This window comes from Mustelus asterias, chromosome 24 (genome assembly GCF_964213995.1).
Source record: "Mustelus asterias chromosome 24, sMusAst1.hap1.1, whole genome shotgun sequence".
Classification (NCBI taxonomy): Eukaryota; Metazoa; Chordata; class Chondrichthyes; order Carcharhiniformes; family Triakidae; genus Mustelus; species Mustelus asterias.
This window is the reverse complement of record NC_135824.1, coordinates 20,285,536-20,307,932: the sequence shown is the minus strand read 5'-3', so window position 1 is coordinate 20,307,932 and position 22,397 is coordinate 20,285,536. Positions and strand designations below refer to the sequence as shown.

Sequence of the window (22,397 nt, the reverse complement as noted above, 5' to 3'; positions counted from 1 at the left end):
GAACTAGCAGGATAAATATGCTAGTATTTATCTACCGGGGGCTACTGGGCTAGGACCTGGGTGGGATTGTTGCCGGTTCAGGCTCAATGGGCCGAATGGCCTCCTCCTGCACCGTAGAGATTCTATGACTGGAATTTTACCGCTCCGCCCGCCACGGGAATCGGAGCGGGAGAGAGGTGGACAATGGAAAAGTCCGTTGATCTCGGGCAGGATTTTTCGGTTTCGGGCAAGGCTGTAATATCCCACCCAATGATTGTACGAACTTGGATTCCATAATCTTACGGCCCAATGATAACAGTAATGCTGCACTGCATTGTTACTACTGTAATGTGGACAGACAAACACAGCCCATCACTCTGTGAGAGCAGTTGGTGAGCTTAATAACCCATCAGGCTCCTACTGCAGCCAAAATTCTTACCGTCAACCCTTGATCAATGTTTCCTGTCCGCTGACTGTGAAGAGGCGGAAACTCGAGTCCACGTTAATTAAACAGTGAGATCCATTCCAAAATCTAGCTGCACATCAGTTACAGTTCCACTGGGACCGCAATCTTCCCGATTGAGACCAATCCATACAACTTGGGTGAAATTTGGCAAAGTTGCTTCACTTGCATTTGAGATGGTGAAGTTACTTCACATTAAATATAGGAAGTGCGGTTGAGTTCCTCTTGATGGTCAAGGCAAATGGAGGCCATTCAGCAAATACCTTGAGGGCCATTATTTGAAATCTCTGTCAATCTCACAATCCCCATCTTCCCAGCTAGTAATAGGGTCTGCACCAATTCTCTGAAAGAGCATATGACCCATAACCCCATTCCCTGCCCAATCCCCGCGCATTTACCAAGGCCAATCCACCTAACCTGCACATCTTTGTAGTGTGGGTGGAAACCAGAGCACCCGGAGGAAACCCACGCAGAGAATGTGCAAACTCCATATGGACGGTCGCCTGAGGCCGGAATTGAACCCGGGTCCCTGGCACAGTCAGGCAGCAGTGCTAACCACCGTGCCACTGTGCCGTCCCATTGAACTATTAACTTTTAACTCATTGGCAGAGTTCCTCTATTGTATTTCTTCTCTTTTTTGCTATTCATGTAAGAATTATGGCTTTTAGAAAGATTAATTACTATAATAATAATTTGGGGCTCCACAGTGGTTAGCACTGCTGGCTCACAGCGCCAGGGACCCATTTGATTCCCAGCTGGGGTCACTGTGTGGAGTTTGCACATTCTCCCCGTGTCTGCGTGGGTTTCCTCCGAGTGCTCCGGTTTCCTCCCACAGCCCAAAGATGTGCGGGTTAGGTGGATTGCCCATGCTAAAATTGTCCCTTAGCGTCAGGGGTATTAGCTAGGGTAAATGCATGGGATTATGGGGTAATGGGGATGGGGCCTGGCTGGGATTGTGGTCGGTGCAGACTTGATGGGCCAAATGGCCTCCTTCTGCACTGTAGGACTCTATGATTACTATGATACTTAGGGAAGAAACCTGGGACTTGAGTGGTCATTTTGGGATGAATAGGTAAAGTATATCTGGTTGTATAGCTGCGCTAGAGAAATCGGTTAATCATATCTTGAGACATGTGGGGGCGGGATCTTATGGCCTCACTCGTCCTGAAACTATAAAATCCTGCCCAAGGTCAATGGACCATTCCACTGGCCACCCCTCGCCCGCTCCGATTCCCATGGCGGGTGGAGCGGTAAAATTCCGGTCATGGGGTAGTGGGATTGTAAACAGACACGTCTCCCAACTCGGCATGTGACACGTCGCACACCATGGAACCCGAACATTTGGATTCCAAAATTTAATTGGCTTGATTTCCTTTGGGCGGAGATACACAGCAATTCGGTATAAAATAAATTATTTTGTTCCTCTTAATTTACGTGACTTCAAAGCAAAAGCTCGATCCAAAATGCAAGCATTATGCATCTGCAAACCAGACTGAAATATGCCAATTATACTGAAATGCACTAGTACTTAATGAGTCACTTATTCCAGCAGTTAACAGCGACCAGAATGCAAATGATTTTAATGGAATCACCACAAGAAATATCTTCACAAAGACCTGTTTTTCTCCCCCCGCCATGAAACATCGTAGGGTAAAAATAAGAGGTTGTAAAAATTATTTTGGAAATAAACTAACCTTAAAATTTGTGCAATTTGTAGTCAATTATTTTTCTGCATGCTCCAGAGTGAGCTCTTATTACTGAATGACTGAGATAAATTTCCTCTAGAGACTCGAAATAGATTTTCTCCCATTTCACTATCTATGTGGTTAGTAAAGGTGGTTTCACCTGACCCATTTCCCGTTGCCACTGCACATGTCATCGGAATATTAGAAAGATATGCAAATTCGGTTACCAGATGTACCCCAAAGAATCTACCTTGATGCAGGGTCTAAAAGGCTGTTCTTAGAACAAGAACATCTGAGGAGAGAGTGAGTGAGGTGCCTCTGCACAAGAGACAGAGGTGAGGGTTACACATTGTACAGGAAATGCACATAAACCTCCTGTTTTCTTTAATCACTGCACGCACAAACTTGGATTGTTTTTTTCAAATTCTTTCAATGCCAGACTTGGTCATCGGTGAACTGTGTTCAACACTCCACAAATTGAAGGCCTAGATTTTCCACAGGCCGAGGGCCTAGCAATGGCGGCAAATCCAGGTTTGGAAGCTGACGCCAAAGCAGAAGACAATTCACCAAGAATACTTCAAACATTGGAACCATACGGGCACACAGTGCTCAGGAAATTCAGCATGCCCACTACGGCTCACACCAATTTTTACAGATGCACCATAGAAAGCATCCTTTCCAGATGTATCACAGCTTGGTATGGCTCCTGCTCTAACCAAAACCGCAAACTACAAATGGTTGTGAACGTAGCCCAGTCCATGACCCAAATCAGCCTCCCATCCATTGACTCTGTCTACACTTCCCGCTGCCTTGGAAAAGCAGCCAGCATATTTAAAGACCCCATGCACCCCCCCGGACATTCTCTCTTCCACTTTCTTCCATCGGGAAAAGTAAACAAAAGTCTGAGATCACGTACCAACTGATTTAAGAACAGCTTCAATCCTGCTGCCACCAGAGATGTGAATGGACCTACTTTATATTAGGCAGATCTTTCTCTATGCCCGAGCGATGACTGTAACACTACATTCTGCACCCCCTCCTTCCCTTCTCCCCTACGTACTCTATGAATGGTATGCTTTGCCTGTGTAGGTGGCATGGTGACACTGCTGTCTCACAACGCCAGGGGCCTGGGTTCAATTCCAGCCTCGGGTCACTGACTGTGTGGAGTTTGTACATTCTCCCTGTGTCTGCGTGGGTTTCCTCCAGGTGCTCCGGTTTCCTCCCACGTTCCAAAGATGGGCGGGTTAGGTGAATACATGGGGTTACAGGGATAGGGCCTGGGTCAGGGATAGGGCCTAGGTGAGAGTATTGTTGGTGCAGACCCAATGGGCCAAATGGCCTCCATCTGCACTATAGGGATTCTATGATAGCGCGCAAGAAACAATATTTTTCACTGCGGCAATAATACATCAATCAATCCAATACATGTGACAATAATAAATCAAATCAGATCAGTTATGAGCAGGTTGTTTTAATAAACTGTCAGCACATAGGCATGAACATACCATAGAGTCATGCAGTGCAGAAAAGGCCCTGTACACTGTATAACCCTCGCCTCTGTCTCTTGTGCAGAGGCACCTCACTCACTCTCTCCTCAGATGTTCTTGTTCTAAGAACAGCCTTTTAGGCCCTGCACCAACAATATCAGCCACTGAAGGTGCGCTCGTCCCATTTTCCTGCACTTGTCCCATACCCTTGAATGTTTAGGGATGGGATTTACGACCATTTAGAAAGATGCGGATTAATCCGGGATAGTCAGCACGGATTCGTGAAGGGCAAGTCGTGCCTCACAAATTTGATTGAATTTTTTGAGGAGGTAACTAAGTGTGTTGATGAAGGTAGGGCAGTTGGTGTCATATACATGGATTTTAGTAAGGCGTTTGATAAAGTCCCCCATGGTCGGCTTATGATGAAAGTGAGGAGGTGTGGGATAGAGGGAAAGTTGGCCGATTGGATAGGTAACTGGCTATCTGATCGAAGACAGAGGGTGGTGGTGGATGGAAAATTTTCAGACTGGAGGCAGGTTGCTAGCGGAGTGCCGCAGGGATCAGTGCTTGGTCCTCTGCTCTTTGTGATTTTTATTAATGACTTAGAGGAGGGGGCTGAAGGGTGGATCAGTAAATTTGCTGATGACACCAAGATTGGTGGAGTAGTGGATGAGGTGGAGGGCTGTTGTAGGCTGCAAAGAGACATAGATAGGATGTAAAGCTGGGCTGAAAAATGGCAAATGGAGTTTAACCCTGATAAATGTGAGGTGATTCATTTTGGTAGGACTAATTTAAATGTGGATTACAGGGTCAAAGGTAGGGTTCTGAAGACTGTGGAGGAACAGAGAGATCTTGGGGTCCATATCCACAGATCTCTAAAGGTTGACACTCAAGTGGATAGAGCTGTGAAGAAGGCCTACAGTGTGTTAGCTTTTATTAACAGGGGGTTGGAGTTTAAGAGCCGTGGGGTTATGCTGCAACTGTACAGGACCTTGGTGAGACCACATTTGGAATATTGTGTGCAGTTCTGGTCACCTCACTATAGGAAGGATGTGGAAGCGCTGGAAAGAGTGCAGAGGAGATTTACCAGGATGCTGCCTGGTTTGGAGGGTAGGTCTTATGAGCAAAGGTTGAGGGAGCTAGGGCTGTTCTCTCTGGAGCGGAGGAGGCTGAGGGGAGACTTAATAGAGGTTTATAAAATGATGAAGGGGATAGATAGAGTGAACGTTCAAAGACTATTTCCTCGGGTGGATGGAGCTATTACAAGGGGGCATAACTATAGGGTTCATGGTGGGAGATATAGGAAGGATATCAGAGGTAGGTTCTTTACGCAGAGAGTGGTTGGGGTGTGGAATAGACTGCCTGCAGTGATAGTGGAGTCAGACACTTTAGGAACATTTAAGCGGTTATTGAATAGGCACATGGAGCACACCATGATGATAGGGAGTGGAATAGCATGATCTTGGTTTCAGATAAAGCTAGGCACAACATTGTGGGCCGAAGGGCCTGTTCTGTGCTGTACTGTTCTATGTTCTATGTTATGATTTTCCAAGTGCGCATCCAAATTTTTTTTTAATGGTTGGAAGGTTTCCAGCCTCGACTATCTTCCCAGGCAGTGCATGCCAGATTCCTACAACCCTCTGAGTGAAAAGGTTTTGTTCTCAAATCCCCTCTGAATCTCCTGCCTCTTTACCCTAAAACTATGCCCCTACGTCTTCAAAAACCACTGAAATACATTAAGGTCTTGGCGCTTTGAAGACATGGCTTCAACCAGCTGCCTCAGAAGATGGGACATTCATTCTTCGAAAGATAAATGCTCTACTGCCCAAAAGGCAGCTTTCAGTGTTCATCCTCATTACCATATTACAAAAGTACAGAACATTAAAACCGGTGGAAAGTTTCACCTACTGGGAGGTGAGTAGCTGCTTTAGAAACTTCCAAATATAGATTACAAGAGAATCTGATTATGGAACCATGCCTCCAGCATCTAAGCTCCAAACTCCAAGGAATTAAGTGAGCCAAAATCCTTTGCAGTGAGTGGCTTTATCTATTATCAGTGTGGAGCGCAGGGATGTGTTTTATTTAAGCCTCGATTACAGAAGTGGTTTCACAGACTCAGATATATTTGGGAAGTATTTTATTCTGAGGTTCAAACAGGTGCTTGGGTACACATATCTGTCACTGAGCTAGCGAAATTCAGCACGTCAGCTACGACTCGCACCAATTTTTACAGATGTACCTTAGAAAGCATCCTTTCCAAATGTATCACAGCTTTGTATGGCTTCTGCTCTGACCAAGACCGTAAGAAACTACAAAGGGTTGTAAACGTAGCCCAGTCCATCACACAAACCAGCCTCCCATCCATTGACTGTGTCTACACTTCCCACTGCCTCGGGAAAAGCAGCCAGCAAAATCAAGGATCTCATGCACCCCGAACATTCTCTCTTCTTCTTCCATCGGGAAAAAGATATAACAGTCTGAGGTCACATACCAACAATTCAAGAACAGCTTCTTCCCTGCTGCCATGAGACTTTTGAATGGACCTATCTTATATTAAGTTGATCTTTCTCTACACCCTAGCTATGACTGTAACACTACATTCTGCACCTTCTCCTTTCCTTCTCTCCTATGTACTCTATGAACGGTATGCTTTGTCTGTATAGCGCGCAAGGAACAATACTTTTCACTGTATACCAGTACATGTGACAATAATAAATCAAATCAAATTTACAAGTTCCCTGTGGGAAGTAGCTCAACAGAATTCCATTCGCAACAGAAATCCATTCGCAGCAGGAACAAACTAAAAAGACAGCATCTAATTTTGTTTACAGCAATGAATAGGACTATTTTCCAGATTTCTCTGCCACTTAAATCATTGAAAAATTCAAAAGGGAAGCTCCCATTACTCTGACCAAAACTCCTGCATCCACTACTGTGTTAGGTACTACCAATACTACCAATACTAGGTACTACCAATACTACCAATACTACCAATACTAGGTACTACCAATACTACCAATACTAGGTACTACCAATACTACCAATACTACCAATGCTGCACCAGGCCCCCTGTGCCTTCTCTCGAGTGCAATCACTAATTTAATACCAAATTGCAGATAGTTTTGTTCTGGTACCCCATCCAGTGAATAGAGATGACGATTTCTAAAGGGACTTGACAAGAGTAGATGCACAAGATGATTTTTAAAAAAATGTGTTCAGGGGATGTGGTTGGCATTGGCTAGGCCTGCACACTTAGCCCATCGCTAACTTCTCTCGAGATGGTGAAGGTGTGGTTTTACCCGACCCATTTCCAGTTGCCACAGCGTATATATCATCAAAATACCACCAAAATATGCAAATTCTGTTACCAGATGTAGCCCTTTATTCACCATATAAAAAGCGATGTGAAGAGAAAATATATTCAGTCTCACCAGAGGAAATTTATCTCAATGTTTCCACTGGGGCATCACAGTGGTTAGCACTGAACTAGGGGACACAGTTTGAAAAATAATAAAAGTCTCACATTTGAGATCGAGATAAGGAGGAAGTTATTTCCCTAGAATTCTTTGGATTTCTCGCTCCCCCCTAGACAGCAGTGGATGCTGGGGTTTTATTCTTAATTTATTAGTGTCACAAGTAGGCTTACATTAACACTGCAATGAAGTTACTGTGAAAATCCCCTAGTCGCCACACTCCGGCGCCTGTTTGGGTACACTGAGGGAGAATTTAGCATGGCCAATCCACCTAACCAGCACGTCTATTGGACTGTAGGAAGAAACCGGTGCACCCGGAGGAAACCCACGCAGACACGGGGAGAACGTGCAGACTCTGCACAGACAGTGACTCAGCCAGGAATTGAACCTGGGTCCTTGGCACTGTGAGGCAAAAGTGCTCACCACTGTGGGTCATTGAATATGTTCAGGACTGAGCTAAGCAGGTTCTTGATCGACAAGGGAGTCAAGGGTTATGGCGGACAGGCAGGAAAATGGAGTCAAGGCCACAATCAGATCTGGTCTTTTTGAATGGTGGAGCAGGCTTAATGGTGAAATGGCCTATTCCTGCTCCTATTCCTTATCATCACACGATCATTCAGCCCAACTAGGGATGTGTATTTAGCAGTAGTATCGTACCCCTACAGTGCAGGAGGAGGCCATTTGGTCCATTAAGCCTGCACCAACAATAATCCCACCCTATCCTCATAACCCCACATAGTTACCCTGCTAATCCTCCTGACACCAAGGGGCAATGTAGCATAGCCAATCAACCTAACCCGCACATCTTTGGACTGTAGGAGGAAACTGGAGCACCCGGAGGAAACCCATGCAGACACGGGGAGAATGTGCAAACTCCACCCAGACAGTGACCCGAGGCCAGAATCAAACCCGGGTCCCTGGCGCTGTGAGGCAGCAATGCTAACCACTGTGCCACCGTGCCACCCCCTACATCTCATCAGAATGCATTCAGAGGTAGAACACTACTGATTGATCCTGGATGAGGATTTACGAGTCAATTAATTTCCAATCCACCAGCTTTGGATGCAGAATGGCTTCCGACATAGTTACCAATTCGGTTACACTCAAAAACGTGAGCAACTACCATTACCAGGAAGCCTGGCCTCAAGAAGTTACCTGCTCACATGTTCCCATCAGCCAGCTTGCTCACCCCATGATCCCCAGTGCCCTCTGACCTGACGTGCAGCGCACAATAATGGCAGGTGAGAGACTGGATGCAACAAGTGGGGCTTCACACTGAGGGGGCAGAATCCGGGGTTTGAAAGTGTTGGATTGTGAGGGAATGTTGATGCTTGTAAGGAATAAAGGCAATTGAGGGGGGGTTGGGAGCCATGATGTATCCCTCTTTCCTACCCAACAACGACACCACAATTACCTGCTCACTCCAGGCTTGACTCCATCCCTCGCTTCACCCCACGCCACCATATCTCAGCAGACACTTTAATTCACCTCCTCAATTCTGTCAAAGTCCAGAACCTCCCACTCCCAACACAGGATCTGAGAACGGTTCCTATACGTCTCCTGCCACAGATGCTGATGCCAACTCTTACAGGTACCACTTTTTAAACATTATTATCATTTCAGAGTCAACCACATTGCTGTGGATCTGTCACCCGTAGAAGCATATTTCCTTACAATCGACAATTAGACTTTTAATTCTAGATTTTCATTGAATTTAAATTTCACCATCTGTTGTGGTGGGATTCGAACCCGGGTCCCGAGATTACTAGTCCAGTGACAATACCACAACGCCACTGCCTCTCCATGGTGTAAGTAGGTTTTGTGTGGTACAATCTTGTGTTGATATGAATGTACAAAGCGTTGAATACAAACGGGCTTTGCTGAAGGATTAACTGGGAATTATTAATCTGTTCAATGAACTGAAGCAGTTAACTGACACATCTGTTAAATCTTTCCAACTATTTTTCCAAGTGCTTACATAGGAAAAAAATTAGATTGCAGCCACAGCCGGTTAACAAACACAGATTTGACTTTAGTTGTGCTGCCCAGTCCACAGGCAATTTTCCATCACCTTACACATGTTCCCACAGCTCTGAATCTGTGAAGTAAAACTGTGAGAAAGTGAGCGAGAGCGCGAGAGCGCGCGCGAGACAGCGAGAGGGAGAGGGAGAGGGAGAGGGAGAGGGAGAGGGCGAGGGCGAGGGAGAGGGAGAGGGAGAGGGAGAGGGAGAGGGAGAGGGAGAGGGACAGGGCGAGGGCGAGGGCGAGGGCGAGGGCGAGGGCGAGGGAGAGGGAGAGGGCGAGGGAGAGGGAGAGGGAGAGGGAGAGGGCGAGGGAGAGGGCGAGGGAGAGGGAGAGGGAGAGGGAGAGGGAGAGGGAGAGGGCGAGGGAGAGGGCGAGGGAGAGGGCGAGGGAGAGGGAGAGGGAGAGGGAGAGGGAGAGGGAGAGGGCGAGGGCGAGGGCGAGGGAGAGGGCGAGGGAGAGGGGGAGGGCGAGGGGGAGGGCGAGGGGGAGGGCGAGGGGGAGGGCGAGGGGGAGGGCGAGGGGGAGGGCGAGGGAGAGGGCGAGGGAGAGGGCGAGGGAGAGGGCGAGGGAGAGGGCGAGGGAGAGGGCGAGGGAGAGGGCGAGGGAGAGGGCGAGGGAGAGGGCGAGGGAGAGGGCGAGGGAGAGGGCGAGGGAGAGGGCGAGGGAGAGGGCGAGGGAGAGGGCGAGGGAGAGGGCGAGGGCGAGGGAGAGGGCGAGGGAGAGGGCGAGGGAGAGGGCGAGAGGGCGAGGGAGAGGGTGAGGGAGAGGGCGAGGGAGAGGGCGAGGGAGAGGGCGAGGGAGAGGGCGAGGGAGAGGGCGAGGGAGAGGGCGAGGGAGAGGGCGAGGGAGAGGGCGAGGGAGAGGGCGAGGGAGAGGGCGAGGGAGAGGGCGAGGGAGAGGGCGAGGGAGAGGGCGAGGGAGAGGGCGAGGGAGAGGGAGAGGGCGAGGGCGAGGGAGAGGGCGAGGGAGAGGGCGAGGGAGAGGGCGAGGGAGAGGGCGAGGGAGAGGGCGAGGGAGAGGGCGAGGGAGAGGGCGAGGGAGAGGGCGAGGGAGAGGGCGAGGGAGAGGGCGAGGGAGAGGGCGAGGGAGAGGGCGAGGGAGAGGGCGAGGGCGAGGGAGAGGGCGAGGGAGAGGGCGAGGGAGAGGGCGAGAGGGCGAGGGAGAGGGCGAGGGAGAGGGCGAGGGAGAGGGCGAGGGAGAGGGCGAGGGAGAGGGCGAGGGAGAGGGCGAGGGAGAGGGCGAGGGAGAGGGCGAGGGAGAGGGCGAGGGAGAGGGCGAGGGAGAGGGCGAGGGAGAGGGCGAGGGAGAGGGCGAGGGAGAGGGCGAGGGAGAGGGCGAGGGAGAGGGCGAGGGAGAGGGAGAGGGCGAGGGCGAGGGAGAGGGCGAGGGAGAGGGCGAGGGCGAGGGCGAGGGCGAGGGCGAGGGCGAGGGAGAGGGCGAGGGAGAGGGCGAGGGAGAGGGCGAGGGAGAGGGCGAGGGAGAGGGAGAGGGCGAGGGAGAGGGAGAGGGCGAGGGAGAGGGAGAGGGCGAGGGCGAGGGAGAGGGCGAGGGCGAGGGAGAGGGAGAGGGCGAGGGAGAGGGCGAGGGAGAGGGAGAGGGCGAGGGCGAGGGAGAGGGCGAGGGAGAGGGCGAGGGAGAGGGCGAGGGAGAGGGCGAGGGAGAGGGCGAGGGAGAGGGCGAGGGAGAGGGCGAGGGAGAGGGCGAGGGAGAGGGCGAGGGAGAGGGCGAGGGAGAGGGCGAGGGAGAGGGCGAGGGAGAGGGCGAGGGAGAGGGCGAGGGAGAGGGCGAGGGAGAGGGCGAGGGAGAGGGAGAGGGCGAGGGAGAGGGCGAGGGAGAGGGCGAGGGAGAGGGCGAGGGAGAGGGCGAGGGCGAGGGAGAGGGCGAGGGAGAGGGCGAGGGAGAGGGCGAGGGAGAGGGCGAGGGAGAGGGCGAGGGAGAGGGCGAGGGAGAGGGCGAGGGAGAGGGCGAGGGAGAGGGCGAGGGAGAGGGCGAGGGAGAGGGCGAGGGAGAGGGCGAGGGAGAGGGCGAGGGAGAGGGCGAGGGAGAGGGCGAGGGAGAGGGCGAGGGAGAGGGCGAGGGAGAGGGCGAGGGAGAGGGCGAGGGAGAGGGCGAGGGAGAGGGCGAGGGAGAGGGCGAGGGAGAGGGCGAGGGAGAGGGCGAGGGAGAGGGCGAGGGAGAGGGCGAGGGCGAGGGAGAGGGAGAGGGCGAGGGAGAGGGCGAGGGAGAGGGCGAGGGAGAGGGCGAGGGAGAGGGCGAGGGAGAGGGCGAGGGAGAGGGCGAGGGCGAGCGAGAGTGCGAGGGAGAGGGCGAGGGAGAGGGAGAGGGCGAGGGCGAGGGAGAGGGCGAGGGAGAGGGAGAGGGCGAGGGAGAGGGCGAGGGAGAGGGCGAGGGAGAGGGCGAGGGAGAGGGCGAGGGAGAGGGCGAGGGAGAGGGCGAGGGAGAGGGCGAGGGAGAGGGCGAGGGCGAGGGAGAGGGCGAGGGAGAGGGCGAGGGAGAGGGCGAGGGAGAGGGCGAGGGAGAGGGAGAGGGCGAGGGAGAGGGAGAGGGCGAGGGAGAGGGCGAGGGAGAGGGCGAGGGAGAGGGCGAGGGAGAGGGCGAGGGAGAGGGCGAGGGAGAGGGCGAGGGAGAGGGCGAGGGAGAGGGCGAGGGAGAGGGCGAGGGAGAGGGCGAGGGAGAGGGCGAGGGAGAGGGAGAGGGAGAGGGCGAGGGCGAGGGAGAGGGCGAGGGAGAGGGCGAGGGAGAGGGCGAGGGAGAGGGCGAGGGAGAGGGCGAGGGAGAGGGCGAGGGAGAGGGCGAGGGAGAGGGCGAGGGAGAGGGCGAGGGAGAGGGCGAGGGAGAGGGCGAGGGCGAGGGAGAGGGAGAGGGCGAGGGAGAGGGCGAGGGAGAGGGCGAGGGAGAGGGCGAGGGAGAGGGCGAGGGAGAGGGCGAGGGAGAGGGCGAGGGCGAGCGAGAGTGCGAGCGAGCGAGAGTGCGAGCGAGCGAGAGTGCGAGCGAGCGAGAGTGCGAGCGAGCGAGAGTGCGAGCGAGCGAGAGTGCGAGCGAGCGAGAGTGCGAGCGAGCGAGAGTGCGAGCGAGCGAGAGTGCGAGAGAGAGAGAGTGCGAGAGAGAGAGAGTGCGAGAGAGAGAGAGCGCGAGAGAGAGAGAGCGCGAGAGAGAGAGCGCGAGAGAGAGAGAGCGCGAGAGAGAGAGAGCGCGAGAGAGAGAGAGCGCGAGAGAGAGAGCGCGAGAGAGAGAGCGCGAGAGAGAGAGAGCACGAGAGAGAGAGAGCGCGAGAGAGAGAGAGCGCGAGAGAGAGAGAGCGCGAGAGAGAGAGAGCGCGAGAGAGAGAGAGCGCGAGAGAGAGAGAGCGCGAGAGAGAGAGCGCGAGAGAGAGAGAGCGCGAGAGAGAGAGAGCGCGAGAGAGAGAGAGCGCGAGAGAGAGAGAGCGCGAGAGAGAGAGAGCGCGAGAGAGAGAGAGCGCGAGAGAGAGAGAGCGCGAGAGAGAGAGAGCGCGAGAGAGAGAGAGAGCGAGAGAGAGAGAGCGCGAGAGCGCGAGAGAGAGAGAGCGCGAGAGAGAGCGCGAGAGAGAGAGAGCGCGAGAGAGAGAGAGAGCGCGAGAGAGAGAGCGCGAGAGAGAGAGAGAGCGCGAGAGAGAGAGAGCGCGAGAGAGAGAGAGCGCGAGAGAGAGAGAGCGCGAGAGAGAGAGCGCGAGAGAGAGAGAGCGAGAGAGAGAGAGCGAGAGAGAGAGTGCGAGAGTGCGAGAGTGCGAGAGAGAGGGTGAGCGAGAGGGTGAGCGAGAGGGTGAGCGAGAGGGTGAGCGAGAGGGTGAGCGAGAGGGTGAGCGAGAGGGTGAGCGAGAGGGTGAGCGAGAGGGTGAGCGAGAGGGTGAGCGAGAGGGTGAGCGAGAGGGTGAGCGAGAGGGTGAGCGAGAGGGTGAGCGAGAGGGTGAGCGAGAGGGTGAGCGAGGGGTGAGCGAGAGGGTGAGCGAGGGGGTGAGCGAGGGGGTGAGCGAGGGAGTGAGCGAGGGGGTGAGCGAGAGAGTGAGCGAGAGAGTGAGCGAGAGAGTGAGCGAGAGAGTGAGCGAGAGAGTGAGCGAGAGAGTGAGCGAGAGAGTGAGCGAGAGAGTGAGCGAGAGAGAGTGAGCGAGAGAGAGTGAGCGAGAGAGAGTGAGCGAGAGAGAGTGAGCGAGAGAAAGTGAACGAGAGAAAGTGAACGAGAGAAAGTGAACGAGAGAAAGTGAGACAGTGCGTGATAGAGCTAGCAAGAGCGAGAGAGGGAGACAGAGAGAGAGAGCAAGAGGGAGAGAGAGAGGAACAGTGTGAGAGAATGGGTGGAATTCTCCCATCTCATCCGCCCCACCACCACTGCCAGAACAGAGAATTTGGTGCTCAGCCAAACCGGAGACTGAAAAATCACAACCACGCGCAGGGTCAGAGGTTTCCAGCAAGTGTGTGTGTGAGAGAGAGAGTGCGTGAGAGGGAGAGTGCGTGAGAGAGAGAGAGAGAGAGTGCGTGAGAGGGAGAGTGCGTGAGAGAGAGAGAGAGAGAGTGCGTGAGAGAGAGAGTGCGTGAGAGAGAGAGAGAGAGAGTGCGTGAGAGAGAGAGAGAGTGCGTGAGAGAGAGAGAGGGAGAGTGCGTGAGAGAGAGAGAGAGAGAGTGCGTGAGAGAGAGAGAGAGAGAGTGCGTGAGAGAGAGAGAGGGAGAGTGCGTGAGAGAGAGAGAGAGTGCGTGAGAGAGAGGGAGTTTGCGTGAGAGAGAGAGTGCGTGAGAGGGAGAGTGCGTGAGAGAGAGAGAGGGAGAGTGCGTGAGAGAGAGAGAGGGAGAGTGCGTGAGAGGGAGAGTGCGTGAGAGAGAGAGAGGGAGAGTGCGTGAGAGAGAGAGAGGGAGAGTGCGTGAGAGAGAGAGAGGGAGAGTGCGTGAGAGAGAGGGAGAGTGCGTGAGAGGGAGAGTGCGTGAGAGGGAGAGTGTGTGAGAGAGAGGGGGAGAGTGCGTGAGAGAGAGAGGGAGAGTGCGTGAGAGAGAGAGGGAGAGTGCGTGAGAGAGAGAGAGGGAGAGTGCGTGAGAGAGAGAGAGGGAGAGTGCGTGAGAGAGAGAGAGGGAGAGTGCGTGAGAGAGAGAGAGGGAGAGTGCGTGAGAGAGAGAGAGGGAGAGTGCGTGAGAGAGAGAGAGGGAGAGTGCGTGAGAGAGAGAGAGGGAGAGTGCGTGAGAGAGAGAGGGAGAGTGCGTGAGAGAGAGAGGGAGAGTGCGTGAGAGAGAGAGGGAGAGTGTGCGTGAGAGAGAGGGAGTTTGCGTGAGAGGGAGAGTGCGTGAGAGAGAGAGAGAGGGAGAGTGCGTGAGAGAGAGAGGGAGAGTGCGTGAGAGAGAGAGGGAGAGTGCGTGAGAGAGAGAGAGGGAGAGAGCGCGTGAGAGAGAGAGGGAGAGTGCGTGAGAGAGAGAGAGGGAGAGTGCGTGAGAGAGAGAGAGGGAGAGTGCGTGAGAGAGAGAGAGGGAGAGTGCGTGAGAGAGAGAGAGGGAGAGTCCGTGAGAGGGAGAGTGCATGAGAGAGAGAGGGAGAGTGCGTGAGAGAGAGAGAGGGAGAGTGCGTGAGAGGGAGAGTGCGTGAGAGAGAGAGAGTGAGAGTGCATCAGAGAGAGAGAGGGGGAGAGTGCGTGAGAGGGAGAGTGTGAGAGAGAGGGAGATTAAGTGAGAGAGAGAGGGAGAGTGCGTCAGAGAGAGTGAGAGTGCATCTGAGAGAGAGAGAGGGAGAGTGCGTGACAGAGAGAGAGAGAGGGAGAGTGTGTGAGAGAGAGAAAGAGGGAGAGTGTGTGAGAGAGAGAGAGAGGGAGAGTGCGTGAGAGGGAGAGTGCGTGAGAGAGAGGGAGAGGGAGAGTGCGTCAGAGAGAGAGGGAGAGTGCGTGAGAGAGAGAGGGAGAGTGCGTGAGAGAGAGAGGGAATGTGAGAGAGAGAGGGAGAGTGCGTCAGAGAGAGAGAGAGTGAGAGTGCGTCAGAGAGAGTGAGTGAGAGTGCGTCAGAGAGAGAGTGAGTGAGAGTGCGTCAGAGAGAGAGAGTGAGAGTGCGTCAGAGAGAGAGAGAGGGAGAGTGCGTGAGAGAGAGAGGGAGAGTGTGTGAAAGAGAGAGAGGGAGAGTGCGTGAGAGAGACAGGGAGAGTGCGAGAGAGAGAGACAGGGAGAGTGCGAGAGAGAGAGAGAGGGAGAGTGCGTGAGAGAGAGAGAGTGAGAGTGCGTCAGAGAGAGAGAGGGAGAGTGCGTCAGAGAGAGAGAGAGGGAGAGTGCGTCAGAGAGAGGGAGAGGGAGAGTGCGTCAGAGAGAGGGAGAGTGCATCAGAGAGAGAGGGAGAGTGCATCAGAGAGAGAGAGAGGGAGAGTGCGTCAGAGAGAGAGAGAGGGAGAGTGCGTCAGAGAGAGAGAGAGGGAGAGTGCGTGAGAGAGAGGGAGAGTGCGTGAGAGGGAGAGTGCGTGAGAGGGAGAGTGTGTGAGAGAGAGGGGGAGAGTGCGTGAGAGAGAGAGGGAGAGTGCGTGAGAGAGAGAGGGAGAGAGTGAGCGAGAGAGTGAGCGAGAGAGTGAGCGAGAGAGTGAGCGAGAGAGTGAGCGAGAGAGAGTGAGCGAGAGAGAGTGAGCGAGAGAGAGTGAGCGAGAGAGAGTGAGCGAGAGAAAGTGAACGAGAGAAAGTGAACGAGAGAAAGTGAACGAGAGAAAGTGAGACAGTGCGTGATAGAGCTAGCAAGAGCGAGAGAGGGAGACAGAGAGAGAGAGCAAGAGGGAGAGAGAGAGGAACAGTGTGAGAGAATGGGTGGAATTCTCCCATCTCATCCGCCCCACCACCACTGCCAGAACAGAGAATTTGGTGCTCAGCCAAACCGGAGACTGAAAAATCACAACCACGCGCAGGGTCAGAGGTTTCCAGCAAGTGTGTGTGTGAGAGAGAGAGTGCGTGAGAGGGAGAGTGCGTGAGAGAGAGAGAGAGAGAGTGCGTGAGAGGGAGAGTGCGTGAGAGAGAGAGAGAGAGAGTGCGTGAGAGAGAGAGTGCGTGAGAGAGAGAGAGAGAGAGTGCGTGAGAGAGAGAGAGAGTGCGTGAGAGAGAGAGAGGGAGAGTGCGTGAGAGAGAGAGAGAGAGAGTGCGTGAGAGAGAGAGAGAGAGAGTGCGTGAGAGAGAGAGAGGGAGAGTGCGTGAGAGAGAGAGAGAGTGCGTGAGAGAGAGGGAGTTTGCGTGAGAGAGAGAGTGCGTGAGAGGGAGAGTGCGTGAGAGAGAGAGAGGGAGAGTGCGTGAGAGAGAGAGAGGGAGAGTGCGTGAGAGGGAGAGTGCGTGAGAGAGAGAGAGGGAGAGTGCGTGAGAGAGAGAGAGGGAGAGTGCGTGAGAGAGAGAGAGGGAGAGTGCGTGAGAGAGAGGGAGAGTGCGTGAGAGGGAGAGTGCGTGAGAGGGAGAGTGTGTGAGAGAGAGGGGGAGAGTGCGTGAGAGAGAGAGGGAGAGTGCGTGAGAGAGAGAGGGAGAGTGCGTGAGAGAGAGAGAGGGAGAGTGCGTGAGAGAGAGAGAGGGAGAGTGCGTGAGAGAGAGAGAGGGAGAGTGCGTGAGAGAGAGAGAGGGAGAGTGCGTGAGAGAGAGAGAGGGAGAGTGCGTGAGAGAGAGAGAGGGAGAGTGCGTGAGAGAGAGAGAGGGAGAGTGCGTGAGAGAGAGAGGGAGAGTGCGTGAGAGAGAGAGGGAGAGTGCGTGAGAGAGAGAGGGAGAGTGTGCGTGAGAGAGAGGGAGTTTGCGTGAGAGGGAGAGTGCGTGAGAGAGAGAGAGAGGGAGAGTGCGTGAGAGAGAGAGGGAGAGTGCGTGAGAGAGAGAGGGAGAGTGCGTGAGAGAGAGAGAGGGAGAGAGCGCGTGAGAGAGAGAGGGAGAGTGCGTGAGAGAGAGAGAGGGAGAGTGCGTGAGAGAGAGAGAGGGAGAGTGCGTGAGAGAGAGAGAGGGAGAGTGCGTGAGAGAGAGAGAGGGAGAGTCCGTGAGAGGGAGAGTGCATGAGAGAGAGAGGGAGAGTGCGTGAGAGAGAGAGAGGGAGAGTGCGTGAGAGGGAGAGTGCGTGAGAGAGAGAGAGTGAGAGTGCATCAGAGAGAGAGAGGGGGAGAGTGCGTGAGAGGGAGAGTGTGAGAGAGAGGGAGATTAAGTGAGAGAGAGAGGGAGAGTGCGTCAGAGAGAGTGAGAGTGCATCTGAGAGAGAGAGAGGGAGAGTGCGTGACAGAGAGAGAGAGAGGGAGAGTGTGTGAGAGAGAGAAAGAGGGAGAGTGTGTGAGAGAGAGAGAGAGGGAGAGTGCGTGAGAGGGAGAGTGCGTGAGAGAGAGGGAGAGGGAGAGTGCGTCAGAGAGAGAGGGAGAGTGCGTGAGAGAGAGAGGGAGAGTGCGTGAGAGAGAGAGGGAATGTGAGAGAGAGAGGGAGAGTGCGTCAGAGAGAGAGAGAGTGAGAGTGCGTCAGAGAGAGTGAGTGAGAGTGCGTCAGAGAGAGAGTGAGTGAGAGTGCGTCAGAGAGAGAGAGTGAGAGTGCGTCAGAGAGAGAGAGAGGGAGAGTGCGTGAGAGAGAGAGGGAGAGTGTGTGAAAGAGAGAGAGGGAGAGTGCGTGAGAGAGACAGGGAGAGTGCGAGAGAGAGAGACAGGGAGAGTGCGAGAGAGAGAGAGAGGGAGAGTGCGTGAGAGAGAGAGAGTGAGAGTGCGTCAGAGAGAGAGAGGGAGAGTGCGTCAGAGAGAGAGAGAGGGAGAGTGCGTCAGAGAGAGGGAGAGGGAGAGTGCGTCAGAGAGAGGGAGAGTGCATCAGAGAGAGAGGGAGAGTGCATCAGAGAGAGAGAGAGGGAGAGTGCGTCAGAGAGAGAGAGAGGGAGAGTGCGTCAGAGAGAGAGAGAGGGAGAGTGCGTCAGAGAGAGAGGGAGAGTGCGTCAGAGAGAGAGAGGGAGAGTGCGTGAGAGAGAGAGGGAGAGTGTGTGAGAGAGGGAGAGTGCGTGAGAGAGAGAGGGAGAGTGTGTGTGAGAGAGAGAGAGGGAGAGTGTGTGTGAGAGGGAGAGAGGGAGAGTGCGTGAAAGAGGAGTGAGAGAGAGGGAGTGAGAGAGAGGGAGTGGGAGAGAAGGAATGTGCAAGAGAGGGAGTGTATGAGAGAGAGAAAACACAGGGTAGACACTGCTGCACAGATAGACAGAGATGAGAGTTTTTGGGCAAATTCTATTCAAACTTTTCAAATTTCCCAACAGTGAACCATTAAGCCAGTCTAGACTGCATTCAGCATTGCTACACCAAACTAAACCAACATCCTCAGCAGGGTTACAGTTGTAGCTGGAACAGAGGATCTGTCAGTGCATGTCCCAGTGACACAATTCTAACTTATATATAGGCTTGCTACAATACAGGTACAGGAAAAACAGATTCAATAATGATACACAACTCAGCACATTAGTGTCAGGCTGCAAATAAATCTGTTTCTTCCCTTAGTGCTGCCCCTCTACCTTCTGAGAGGTGTTCTTAGGTGTTTAAAACTCTTATTTTAGCAAATATAGTTCAAATAATGTGAAGTGTTTGGGCCCATTTCTTTGGATGCTATTTTAACCCATTTATTTTCCAGAGATTAATTACTTCAATAAGTAGTTCACACAGAAATTAGACACACAAGTATGAACAAGCATGCTAAATATTGTTACAGGTCCCTAATTGAATCGTAACACCCGTGAAACAGAACACAATCTATATGAACTCTTAAACACTCTGCTCAGGCAAGAAAGAAATGAACTTTACAACTTCTGTGCTGCCTGAAGCCAGTTCTCATTTTGATGTTGAGTTCTCATTCTTCTGTAGCCGTTTGAATAACTGAATACCATAAAAAAGTGAACTAGTGCATAAAGGAAAATGTCTTTCTTTCAAGCAGAGTCATCAATAAGGAACAGGAAGTAAAATAAATATTGCCTCAAATACGCACAAGAGCAAATCTTGATCGCAATGCCCTGACAAGGCAAAACATGGCCTAGTGTTTATCAAATAATCTGAGTTGTCTTTTCTTCCTCAGTAACCAGCAGTGTGAATTGAGATATTTTACTCATAAGTTACAGCATGATAATATGCACCTAACAGGCAGTGGTCACTACCCCTCCCCCTAAATGGACTACTCAGTAATATTAACAATTATATTTGGATGGCATGATGGCACAGTGGTCTGCACTGCTGCCTCACAGCGCCAGGGACTTGGGTTCAATTCCGGCCTTGGTTGACTGTCTGTGCGGAGTCTGCACGTTTTCCCCGCGTCTGCATGGGTTTCTTCTGGGTACTCTGGTTTCCGCCCACACTCTAAAGATGTGCTGGGTGGGTGGATTGGCCACGCTAAATTGCCCCTTAGTGTCTCAAGATGTGTGGATTTGGGGGATCAGTGGGGTAAATAGGACCTGGGTGGGATGCTGTGTTGGAGAGTCGGTGAAGACACCGTGGCCCAATGGCCTCCTTCTGCACTGTGGGATTCTATGATCCTAATAAAAGCATTCCATTCAAGCAGCATGCTTGCAGCCCAAAGGCTGAATTTCAATGCAATTTACACCAAAATCATACAAGATAAAAGCCCAGAAACAAAAATAGACAAATAAATCCAGCAGGTAACTGGGAAGTGACAGAGGGAATATTAAAAGAAGGAATATTGAATTTAATTATGGTTGGAATTCTCCGTTCATGCCTGCGACTAGGGTTCTCCAGACCCCCATCACTGAATGGAGATTTGGCTAAGCGCCCAATTCTCACTGGCAGTGGTGGCAGACATAGGAGATTGGAGAATTCTGGCCTATATTAAAGTTATAACACGATACACCGCTTCTACATTACAGGCACAGGATCATCACTTCTGTGCTTCAATGAGGATCTGAACCATGCAAGTATCAGTTCTGTATCGAGACCTTTCTGTCCCACATCTCACAGGGTTGAATCCAGCTGATCCTCTGGGCCTGGTGGTGGTGGTAACCAGTTCCAAAATTGGGGACATCACGAAAGGGATTCTCCAAACTCAGCACCAACATAAACTCTTCTTCTTTGTAGAGTTTCGAGCTTTGTGACATGAAGCACGTTGTTGTGCAGCTGGGCCCGAGATCAATCTGGGCGTACACTTCTGCACTCTTTCCATGTGAATGGTTTGGACCTGGGTGAGATCAGGATCATAGAATCCCTACAGTGCAGAAAAAGGCCATTCAGCCATCAAGTCTACACCGACTCTCTGACAGAGTATTTTACCCAGACCCACCCCTGCCCTATTCTCATAACCCCATGCAGTTACCCCACTAATTCCCCAACCAACACAAAGGGGGTAACTTAACAGGGCCTATCCACATCTTTGCATTGTGGGAGAAAACCCGTGCAGACACGGGGAGAATGGGCAGATTCCACGCAGTTACCCAAGGCCGTAATTGAACCTGGGTCCCTGATGCTGTGTGGCAGCGATGCTAACCACTGTACCACTCCACCACCCACATGGGTACAACATATTTGAGCAAGGGACGGATGTGGCCAATGGAGATCAACAGCAGCTAAATAAACCAAAAAAGAAAATGCTGCAAAATCTCAGCAGGTCTGGCAGCATCTGTAAGGAGAGAAAAGAGCTGATGTTTCAAGTCCAGATGACCCCTGGTTCATGGACAAGGAGTCAGCAGATGCCAACTAAATGACAATTCATTGATGACGTCCTTGCAGAATGTTTGTGTGTGAAATTCAATATGTTCTACAGCTGAGAGTCTGATTCATGTCTGGTAATCTTAACTTCTTTATCTGGTTCTCATGGAAGAGGGAGGAAGGCATTTATTTATAACAATGACTGCAGCAAAGTCAATAACATTTCAATGCACAAGTCTCAAAACAAGGAAAGGCTCCGAGTTCAAGCCATGGTCGTTACTGAGTTTGTTAGCATTGACGGTTGGAGCATGGAATAGGGAGGAAAAGGAAAAAAAGAGTCAGGAAGATGTGTACATGGGCATCAGATTTAAAAAAAACTGGATTAAATTGGGTTTAGTGATGATACATACATAAAAACGAGTTGCCAATTGTGTCAGCTCCAGAGCCTAATATTGAGAGAAAGACAGAAAGGCAGAGAGAGGGGAGAAGGAGAGAGAGAATGAGTGCACAGGTACACTCACGTGGTTTAGTGGTACATAACCCAAGGCAAAATTCTAGGAGGCAAAAATGACTTGTTTACCATCTCATTCTACAAGGACATATATTCAAGTCTCATCTTCCTGTAACATCCAATATACGCTGAAAATGATCCCAAATGCTTGTTTTATCGACCCCGTTTTCTATCAGTTCTGAAGGGAATGGGGATCACGAGCTCCAAGTCACACATTGAGTGATTATATCAGTGACTATTGCAGGAACGCTGGGCTGAAGTTTCCACTTGTGTCGCGTTGGTGTATTTTTCAGCTCATTTTGCTCAAAATCAGCGGAATCAACACAAAAGATCAAGGAATTTCAAGTGCAAATTATGTCCGGCGCAAATCAAGTGTTTACAAACTTTTGGCGCACGTTTTAAAAACACTGGGACAGAAGCCGGCCCTGCCCATAAAATTGGCCGTGCACCCAGTATGAATTATTTACCATTGAGGGTTGCTGCGAATTGTGTCCATTATAGACCTTTGAAGAGGCTCTTAAAATTAAGCACGTTGTACGAAAAGGATAACAAACAGGTGTTAAAAGTGCTTAAATACTTTAAAGGAAATCATGAATAAACTGTTTGCTGTATCCAGATGTAACTAGTGTATGGTTCTGTAGAGGTTTTTTTAAAAAATCATGTGAATATGGGCAGCACAATGGTTAGCACTGCTGCCTCACAGTGCCAGGAGCCCGGGTTCAATTCCTGGCTTGGGTCACTGTCTGTGCAAAGTCTGCATGTTCTCTCCAAGTCTGCATGGATTTCCTCCGCTCCAGTTTCCACCCACAGTCCAAAGATGTGCGGATTAGGTTGATTGGCCATGCTAAATTGACCCTTAGTGTCAGGAGGATTAGCAAGGTAAATACGTGGGGTTACAGGGATAGGGCCTGAATGGGATTGTCGTTGGTGCAGGCTCGATGGGCCAAATGGACTCCACTTGCACTGTAGGGAATTCTATGATTCAATGCAAATGAGGAGCAGGAGTAGGCTATTTGACCCCTCTAGTCTGCTCCACCATTCAATAAGATCATGGCTGATCCAATTGTAACCTCAAACCCACAGTCTGCCTACCCCCTATCAAGGGGGAGGTGATGGCCTAGCGGTGTTATCGTTAGACTATTAATCTAGAAACTCAGTTAATGTTCTGGGGACCCGGGTTCAAATCCTACCACGGCAAATGGTGGA

The 22,397-nt window shown here is 52.3% G+C and overlaps 1 protein-coding gene across 2 annotated transcripts in view; it reads right to left on the bottom strand.

The window, feature by feature from the left end:
* atp8b4 (ATPase phospholipid transporting 8B4) overlaps positions 1 to 22,397 on the bottom strand; it is a 363,747-nt gene that overhangs the window by 240,010 nt on the left and 101,340 nt on the right. The window lies entirely within an intron of this gene.